General features: G+C 43.4%; 1 long non-coding RNA gene across 1 annotated transcript; it reads right to left on the reverse strand.

The window, feature by feature from the left end:
* Nucleotides 1-1,595: 1,595 nt before the first annotated feature.
* On the reverse strand, nucleotides 1,596-9,518 carry LOC109773401 (uncharacterized). Its single transcript, XR_002235302.4, has 8 exons — nucleotides 7,414-9,518; nucleotides 6,964-7,320; nucleotides 6,166-6,888; nucleotides 5,987-6,064; nucleotides 5,815-5,868; nucleotides 5,559-5,710; nucleotides 5,059-5,097; nucleotides 1,596-1,786 (listed from the first exon to the last, which is right to left on the reverse strand). It is a non-coding gene; the product is annotated as an uncharacterized lncRNA (long non-coding RNA).
* Between the last annotated feature and the right edge of the window lie 277 nt (nucleotides 9,519-9,795).

Below are 9,795 nucleotides of genomic sequence, written 5' to 3' on the forward strand. Positions count from 1 at the left end.
GTCGTGCATGTAAGATGCCGACAATGAGCAGCAACAAGTAGCAGCTAGCGATGACTCAAAGGAGGCGAGCAGTAGCAAGAACGCATCACCAGCTAGCAGCAGCGTGTAGCAAGGGGAGTTACAGCAGTGCAGAGCAGCGCCTAGAGCAGGAAAGGGCAGCAATAGAGTAGGACGTGTGAGAGTAGCTAGCATGAGTTGCACGAGTTGAGATCGAGACGAGGCAGACGGAGAAACGGCAGCACACCCCATCTGGAGGCGTGACCATCGGTGGCTCTGCCCAATCTGGACGGAAGGCCGCCAGGCGGCCCGAATTAGATGGATGCAAAGCGTACAGCAACGGGATCCAGCAGGCGGGTGCATCGATCCGGATGGGAGACCTGCTACAGGGCACGTCGATCTGGGAGGGAAGGAGCGGCCGTCGATGAAGAACACGGACGTCCGTCGAGGGTTCAAATCCAAGAGTCGGCCCGTGGCTGCCCAGCAGCGAGCGTGTAGAGGCCCAACGGCACATCGATCCAGTAGGCTTGCCGGGCGACGTGGAGCAGCAGGTGGAGCGGCCTGAGCACCAATTTTGATGGCGACCGGCTGAGGCGGCAGTCAGCGCACGTCTTGGAGGGAGCAACAGCGGGCATGTTCTTTTCGGACTCGATCAATCTAGTATCGATGGCAGCAGCGGCATGCGATAGATCCAGGGGATCGGTCGAAGATAGATGACGGGAGAAAAAAAAGCGATCATGAGGCGAGTTGCAACGCCGGAGGGGGCCTAAACCTAGGGTCTAATACCACGTTATGACAGCAACTTATCTCTAATGAAGGCCCAAGGGGCGTGTATTATATATATATATATATATATATATATATATATATATATATATATATATATATATATATATATATATATAGTGAAGACTTGAAGTGCAAGGAAAGTAAACATAGACTAATAGGACTTCCTAACACGGGAAAGCGTCTGACCAAGGAAGAAGACACACAATGCACTGACTGCACGGAGTACTGTAGGTAAGGGGCCCAATGCCAAAGGACAACGTCATCCTGGCAGCGGCAGGGGGTGTGACGCTGATCAGGCTCCAGAGCATGAGGTACTCGGCCAAGATGGGCTTGGTATGTGTACCAGTGATGTCTCTAGCCTAGGAATTGTTCTGCAAGGCATGAGTAACCGTTCTTGTGGCACAGATCCATGGTTGATTGCTACCGAGGCAGATGGAGCAATGGACTGATTGGCATACCATCAATTCAATGGTCCATACAAAACCAAATAAAGATACAATGTTATCAAATGGATATGGACAATGGCACCTGCTGCCTATGAGTCCAGATGGGTGGTACCATGGTGCTACATTGCTACAAACAACTCCTTTATGTTAATTTCATAAACATAAACATATCGATATGCTAGTAGGGTGTATTTGTATTCACAAGATTAATGTTACTTGAGTTATCATATACGTAAAAAATTAGACAAAGCCTAAATGCAAAATTATAAACCTGCCACTAAATCATTTAGTGTCCGTGCAGTATTGTCATGTGATGTAAAAAAAAACCATGTAAACACCAACATGCGAACAGGAAGTATATAAGCTGCAAGTACATACAAACACAATAACAAGAACACATGATGTTGATAATGTCAGTAAGAAAAATTGATGTCAGTAATGTTCTTGGGGCCGGAAGCCTGCCGCAAAGTCATTCAAAGAACCTGCCAGTCAACCCGGACTGATTTTACACAAGAGATCTGGAATATTGAGTTGCTCTGAACCACCAGCAATACCTGCATACTTAATCAGATTACAGTTAAGACTAAAAAAAAGAGCAAGAAAGAGAAATAGAAACATGATGGAAGTAGCCCACAGATTGGGACACACTATGTTATCAGGAAGATCCCCATAATTTATCTATTATGTAGTTTATCATTTAAATTAGGAAGATATCCTTTAGCATGGGCCTTGAGCCAATTAGAGATACATCTACAATTTGCTGCTTAGGGTCCGTTTGGAATGGGTGTAAATTTTGTGCGCTCACTAGTATTTAGCTCAAACTTGAGCTAAATACCGGTGGCCACACTAATTTTACTACCTTTCCAAACAGACCCTTAGATTAGGTTGTTAGGCCTCTATGTAAAGCAAGAATTGGAAGAATAATTCTTCTGCCTCCAGGGACGAGGGGTCCTCTCCTATTTCTCCCTAACACACTAGTAGGCCGGTACCCTCCCTGCCTCTCCCCAAAACCCCAGTACACTACAATCTATTCCATATCAATAACACCCAACATTTAAATGCCGCTCAGTTTCTTATTGCTGAAGCACCACGAGAATACGAGACTGATTGCCTACCTTTCTACAGAAGCTTATGTGGGGTGGACTGCTCAGCCCATAAACTCAATACCTATGTTTTTAAGATGACGCTTCGCTTTAAGGCGCTGGGGGGGGGGGCTCGACGCCTAAAGCGGACATATTTGCAAAGCGCTGGGAGGGCGCCTAGACGCCTAGGCGTCGCCTAACAGACGCCTTAAAAACATGGCTCAATACTTATCACATGGTAGTTAAATTGGACTTAACTCGAACCTCATGGTCCGGAAGTTAGGTAGACAGACTCAGAGTAACATAATGAATAAGAGTGTAATGTGATGAGAAAAAATCAGTCTCAAAACAGAGTAGTCACTATGATGGTTAGTGACTACCTCATGTATCAGCCATTGCACAATACAGCTACGAGGCACCAAGGGGCTGTTTGGTTGCCACCATGACCAAAATTTGCCTGGCCGGATGAATCCCTGAAACCTGCCGGATGCGTGCTTGGTTGGAGGCCTGAAGCTCTCAGGCCACCGAAATAGGAGGTTTGGCTCCGGCTAAAAGCAAATCAATAAACTATTGGGAAAATCTATCTAGCAGTGTGCGCACGGACGTCGTCCGGTGCGGCGGCATGGGACGGGCGCTCTCACACGTGTGCCGGAGGCGCAGGTGGACAGTAGTAGGGGACCATTTCTTTTTTAGATGTCCCAGTCAATCCCGACACAAGCATGTACTAGCATATATGCATGGTCTACTTTTTTTCCGCGAAATGCATGCATGGTATATGCTGTTATATATGGAGTACTACTACATAACACAAGCTTGTAGCATGCATGCATGGTCTACCTTTTTACATGACATAGCATATAGCATGCATTCTTGGTCTACTTCTTTTACTACATGGAACTACTTGTGGTAATGAGGTAGTAAGGGTGCAGGACTTTATGAAATAACTGGCCACTAGGTATAATTTAAGTGGCAAGCGTTGCAAAATAAATCGACAACTATAGTGTTTATAACAACTGACAAGCTTATATGAGACAGTCGATTAGAGTTAAACTGACCAGCACAACAAAACACTACGATAACTAGGTTTTAGAACAACCCAACAACCGGGGTAGAATTCAACTGATAAGTACAGCAAAACACTACGACAACTATTTTTTACAATAACAGACAAGCTGTATGAGACAATATGGCAACGAGGTAGGATTAAAATGACAAACACAACAAAATATTTGCGGCAACTGGGATTTTATAAGCACCGACAAGCTATATGAGACAACATGACAACTTGGTAGAATTAAAATGACAAGCACATCAAAACATTGTGGGAACTGCATTTATAAGCACCGAAAATCTTGTACGAAACGACATAAAAAATATGGCAATTAAGTTAATTTTTGGCAGGCAAGTAAGTGGTTAATAATATGGCAAGTGAGTGGAACAATGTGCCAATTACGGACGGAAAAAAAAAAGTTTGTCGGAACATGTCGACATTGGATCTAGTTTCGATGATCTTATCGCGACAAAGCCAATGGTGGAAACAGACCATCGATCGAATTAACAGTTTTAGAGATAAAACCTTTTGAATTTCAAGCATTAGAGAGAATCTTGACGACGCCATCACATGCATGGCATGGTGAAGAGAGAGGAAATTCAGCCATACTTTATAGCTACTGGTTCTTATTTATTTAGATGCATTCGTCTTTGCTTTTTGCCAACGTATTTTGCATGTGGACACCAACCGCCGCACGGGAGCACCAGGATGTGGCGCCGCTGCGTAGTTGACTCCTAAACTGCACAACTTTTCCTCCAATTTAGCTATCCCGTCTATGGCTTGGCTCAGGTCACGAACCAAACGCACGTGTCATAGGCTAACCTGGTCAGGCGCATGGCACTGGAATTTCAGGCTCAGGCCAGGCGCTTAAAACTTTCAGGGATGGTACTCAGAGCACCAACCACCCAAACAGCCCCTAAAGCTTCTGGCTGAAACAATACTAGTTACTGACATGGAAACTAAAAAAACATCCCAGTGTTATGATCAATTAATCACAAATAAGCAGCCAAACGTTCAGCAGATCTATCCAAGCGATGAATTGACAATATCTGACTTCAGTTAGAAGTTTGAAAAGCCAAATATTACAAGCGTAAACCATGTCCCATTGTTGTGGCATCTTAGAGCCCAGTTGTCTCTTAAGCTTAGTCTAGAAGTATCCAGGGTGTGTATGAGTCCTAGTAGAAGAGTCTTTGTGGGTGGAGTTCAGTTGTCTCTTAGATGGACCCAGCTTAGTCTAGAAGTATCCAGGTGTGTGGAATTACTGTTTAGTGAACAGTAGCCGGCCTAAAGGGTCTACATAAGGATGTATCGCCCCTTGTAAGGGAGGCAAGCAATGAAATATCTATTCCCAACCTGTGCTCCTCTTCTACCTCCCTAATTCTCTCAGCCTTTCCCCCCTACCCCTCTACTGACCACGGCAACGACCCTTGCGTTCAGCCAGTGCCCCAACCTACAACCTCCGGAGCAAATGCCGGCTGAAACACCCATGGACCAAAGCAAGCGTCTTTCCTAGTATCACCACCAACACATTTATGGAAACCAAGTGACTGACAACATATAACGTCTTAGATTCAAAGATAAAAAAACTAAGCAGATCAACAGGGATGGAGACCAAAACTAGAAACTGAAGTCAATACATGGAGAACTTCCACCAAGGAAAGGAAACACATGCAACTATTCATCAAGAACATACCTTGCCAACTCCATTCCTCAGTTCATCGATCCACGGCACCTACAGATGTACATAAATAAGTTCAGGGGCAAAGCACTATAGGAACCGAAGGAGCATGCAACCACTATCAGCAGAAGAACTTAAAGAACAAACTAATATTTTCTTCAAATGTTGAGCAAAGTGGTCACATTTATTTTTATGTAAGCATATTTATGATCATATGAAGAGTTAGTTTATTCAATTCAGTGCATGGAGAAGCTATTCTTTCTCATAGAACTAGAACCAAAGCACTCCCAGAAAGATATTATAGCTCTTAATAAGATATGTGCAGTGCATGTAATAAGTTAATATTCCACTAAATATGTACAGCTAATTATTTCCAATATAAAAAAATATAGTACGGTGTTCCAAAATGGCAAGCTGGTCTCATGAAAATGGTAAAATATCATATTTAAACCATCAGCTTCCAGGTCTCCAGGACATATGGCAGAGAGCCTTATACACAAACAGACGAAGTTTACCTCTTTGAACCACATAGACACGGAATTTTGATCTCATCAAAAGGAAATTTATAATTGTAGGTAAGCTCTTCACCCGCCTTAATCTTGTTTTTTGCAAAAATGAATATTTTCTTCTTTCCATTGACACGGATCACTTTCGTTTCACAGTTTGGCTGCAACAGTAAAAAGAGGTCATTGTTTAGCAAGTCATATACTTCTAATACTGAAGAAAGTATATACTTTTTGGAAACTGTTTTTTGTTGATCAGAATGCATACCTCACAAGAATGATTAATGTACCGAGCGATCCCACCCCGGTGAGTAGCATCAATCTACAGAAAATAAAAGAGCACATGTAATCCACAGAAGCAAAAAGTACAAGGTAGTTGCTCATGTCAATACCCAAAAGAAACAGAATAAACAGAAAATAACAACTCTAGATGTTCATACCACATAATTGGCATCAAGCTTGAAGAAGTAGTCGCATATACCAGACTTCTCATAGACAAGTTCACGTTTGTCTGAAACCTGCAGAAGATAGACTATGTAAATTCTTGCATCCTTCCCCAGATCCCACCTTCTGTGGCAGCTTTCAGCACTGGGTGTACGACCTTTTTTTGCAAACTTACCGACTTGTATATCACTTCCCCAATATACTCCACAATAAGTTCTTCACAATTAATTTCCTTTACAGTCAGAACACCCCAGCCATGGATCTTGCTCCTCTCAACACGCAAATTTTTTATCCTCGCCTATGAAGTCATGCAAAAAAAAAAGTTGATCATTCAAACACAGAGGGAGAAATGTTTTGTGCATTCAAAGATTTTTCGTCACCTTCATCTGTATATAGTTTGCCAACTCAGGAGGTATATCACTCATCAACATGTTTCGTACTTTTGCTCGAGAAGCTCGAGCATCAGTGCATGGACTGTGATTTCTAATGCTCCATTCTTTGGGACTGGCTTTTTCTACTCGCAGAATTTTCTTTGTATCATTCCATCCTCTAACACCGTCTTTCTCCGCTATAGTAGCGTTCCGTGACCAGTTACGCCACTGCCAACCATCAATGGAAGTCCGAGCGCTTTTGTTTGATCTGCATGCAATCGGGAAATTTTCCTTTTTTGTGCGGTAAGTCAGACACTTTTCCTTGAAATCTCGTCGACTCTTTGAAGTAGTAGCTCTACAAGGAGCCTCAGCTGTATTGAGAAGGTCCACGATCAGCTTCGTACGTCCTTTTTTCTTCAGCGGACTTGTGGGAGAAGTATCAAAATTGGTTTTTGATGCATAATCACTTGGACGCTTCCCATTTGGAAAAATAAGAGGCTTCCGTTTAATATTATATTGTCTGCTTTCTGCAAAAGGAAGATAAATAACGGACGTAAGCAACTATTGTAGGGGGTGAAGAAACAAAGAAAATTAAATCTCACCCCTTATCCCACTGGAGGAAAAATGTTCCACGCATTGTTGAGTATTGAAATGGAAATTGTCGTTGAGATCCACTATCATGTCCTTCTTCCTCGTCTCCTGAATGCTCTTTACAGGAGCAACATAACAGGCGCCAAAACGCTCACTAGTGTGATTACCTGACAGGAAATCTTCCACTTGTTCGGAAGGATCGTCAGCAAGTCGTACCATGGTGATATGACTCGCGCTTTGCCAGTAAGTGCCAAATAAGGTGAATTATTCTGTACTGCGGCTAAACTAGATGCTTCACATGTAGTCATTTGAGAAACATGTGGCGGTGTCCTACTCCTATCCATAGATTCACATGTATCTGCTGGTTCCTGCAAAAATATGTACAAATAAATAATGTAAAATCTTGTAATACTAGTTAGCTACTAGCTCATTTGCATAAAACCAGTGGTCATGTCTCTCACCTGACTAATAATACCATCATACTGAGGGCACAATACTTTTGTTATTTCCTCTGCAACCACTTCTTTGAAATGATCAAACAATGCTTCCTTTGCAGAGACATATAATTCATTCTTCAGCCTTGAACAAGAAAGTGATGTCAAACTGTGTCCTGGGTTGTCATCAGCTTTCATTTGCCTGCTAGGTCCAACTCCAGATGGGTAATCCATACCAGATCGAGGAGCATCTATTGGCTGCAAAATCATCAAAAGTAGCAACAGATATCAAAAGCTACAAACATAATAAGCATTTGATTTTTGTATACGTCATACAATAAGTTAATTACACCCCGCAAAACCCTTGACCTCAATCCCTCGCTGCCTCCGCAGACTTCACTGTTTGTAGAAAATATGTCATAGGGGTACTATGGAGTATGGAAAACTGTCACCTACTCAAGCTACCTGTGACTGCAAGCCACCTGCTCAAGCATACCTGTGACTGCGAGTCACCTACCCAAGCATACTTGTGACTGTGACAGTGAGAGTTTCCATGCTGAAGTATCAGTGATTTGCTATTGTTTCGCCATTTTCAAATATAGTAAATAAATTCATTTTATGAAAAATGACACAATCATGCTTTTCACACCATGTGCCAGACATGATCCCACTTTCGCGCCAAATCTTTTGAACAGAACAAACAAATGTAACCATTAATTGATAAATGGTCCCTAGAATCTTTTCATGCCGTCTGGTAGACGAATAAATGAATATGACCTCATGTTGAGCACAAATAAACAACTTCCTACCTTCATAGGTCATCGCTCCTGTCCGCCTGTTGGGTCGCAAATAACAGTTATGGCGGCTTATTAGATACAAACCAACCGCTTACCCCCTGCCATCCCACCCTGGACCTGACCAACTTGCCCTTGCCTTCTCCAAATGCACCAACCTTCCCGTCCTCCTCTATTTCTAACAACACCTTCTCCATCTTGTTCCCCTGATCCCCTCCCCGTGACTCCTTCCCTTCTCTCTTGCCACTTCTATCCCTAGGCATGCTGTTGTATCACTCTAGCTCCCACACCTTCTAAAAAAGAACAGATCTGGAAAACTACAAACAAACAAAAAGGTCTGAATTTCTTTTATATGTTGCACACGCCATGATTCCTTCCCCTAATTGGCAAAAAACCTTCACTGTGCACAAAAAAAAATGACGTTTGGGGTAGTACTATGTAAAGCTCTAGCCTACTCAAGCATTTCTGAGGGTGGGTGAGGTTAGTATGCCAAACTGCCAGAAATAGTAATTTAGTATCATTTATGCTAAAAAATGCCGCAAATGTGTTTTTCGCGCCGTGTACCATATCACTCTTTTCGCGCTAAATCTTTTGAGTAGAACAAACAAAAGTGCCATAATCAATGAACAGTTTCCACAATCCCTTCTTGCCGCCCTATAGGCAAACGAACGAACATGGCCTATGTGTCACGCCAACCGGCCTTGATGGGACACCTAACTCTTCCCTCATGTCGATAGGAAAATAACGGTCATGACAGGGTTTCACGTACAAACCAACAGCTTCCCGCCCCGCCACCTTCATCCTGACCTTTCCCCTCCTCAGCCTAGACCACAACCCTATAGCTCTCGCCTTCTCCAAAGTCACTAATTCTCCCCTCCCTTCCCCTGGCTGCCTTCTACATCTAACTTCCCTCTCTTGCACTGCTTCCTCTTACCTCTTCCATCCCTAGACATAATGTTCCATCCCCATATCCCTCACCGCTCAGAAAATGAAAAACAAGAAGAATAACTGGCCATGGCGAAAGCCGACATGCAATCCCTTGCAAAGCAGCATTTCTCACGAGCAAACGCAGACGGATCAGTCACTCCAGAACCTAATGCAAATGAACCCACTGGAGATCATAGGACAGACGGCTAGGTCGCCCTGCATTAGAGACAGAAACTAAACCCAGCAAGACACACATACATAGACACAGCAGATCGGCGAGCCGCGGGATACCAGGTACCCTTCCCCTAAAGTCCCGTAGGTCTAAACCACCACAAGCACCAGCGGAAGCTACATCTAAAGCGGGGAACAGCCCAACACGGTCAGAGCAGCTACGAGGGAAGCTGCGAACCCGCCCACCCCCGCTGTTGGGTTTCGAGAGTTTTGATCTTTTCAAAGTTTAAAACTCCCATTCACCCACCCCCGGTAGACATACTTCGTCCCTACAAGAGTCTTGAAGCTTGGACAATGCTTTGTCCTTTGCAGTTTGAGGGGTCCACATATCTATCCATCTACTTGCCTAGGGTAAACTTTTCCTGAAATATACTTGAGAAAAACATTAGTCCAATAACATGTATATTGACATGAAGTGCCAAAAACACCAAGGAAGCAAATGTGCTTTCACCTGTGC

This window comes from Aegilops tauschii, chromosome 7, assembly GCF_002575655.3.
Source record: "Aegilops tauschii subsp. strangulata cultivar AL8/78 chromosome 7, Aet v6.0, whole genome shotgun sequence".
NCBI classification, from domain to species: domain Eukaryota; kingdom Viridiplantae; phylum Streptophyta; class Magnoliopsida; order Poales; family Poaceae; genus Aegilops; species Aegilops tauschii.